Below are 728 nucleotides of genomic sequence, written 5' to 3' on the forward strand. Positions count from 1 at the left end.
AAGAAGCAGGGACACACATCTCAGTCAAGGTCCTACAGTGCTAGTCTTTGGATATAAAATATCCCTGATGGCTCACTTGCTGCCCAGACAGTGGAATTGTGTATGGAGGCTTGGGAAAAGATGGAGGTAAATTCTAAAATAGAGAGTTAGACTATAGAGGCAAGACTTGAAGACTGTCCTTGCTGGTGCTTTCCTGAAACCTTGCTTCCTTATCTACAGCAGACAGAGCCTCTGCTGCCATGGTACAATGTTTCTTGAAACCACAATAAATACTTCCTCTCCTAAGTTGAATCCCTTAAGTAATTACAGTGACAAAAGAAGTAACAAATGCTGACATTGTGGTCTGAGGAGCAGTGACCCATACACTCTAAGGATTTCTCTGAATATGGCATTATGACTATAGAGTGAGCTTATTAATCCCAGAGCTTATTAATCAGTATCACTGAATAGGATACTGAATGTGGAATTCTGGCATTCTAATAAGGTAATACATGCAAGTTTAATAAATTATAGAACCATTGCATTCTCTGCTAATTGCATAAAAGATTTCACTTATGTTTAGCAGCATAAGTTTATTAGTTCTGTGGTTTCGATATTTAAGACTTTAAAATATTGTTAAAAAATCACACTGATTTCTCCAATAGAATAATTATTTATATTTTAAATTCAAACTCTGCCTTGATATTATATATATTATATAATATATATACTATGATATATATATTATA

This window comes from Grammomys surdaster, unplaced genomic scaffold (genome assembly GCF_004785775.1).
Source record: "Grammomys surdaster isolate TR1022 unplaced genomic scaffold, NIH_TR_1.0 126546, whole genome shotgun sequence".
Taxonomy (NCBI): Eukaryota; Metazoa; Chordata; class Mammalia; order Rodentia; family Muridae; genus Grammomys; species Grammomys surdaster.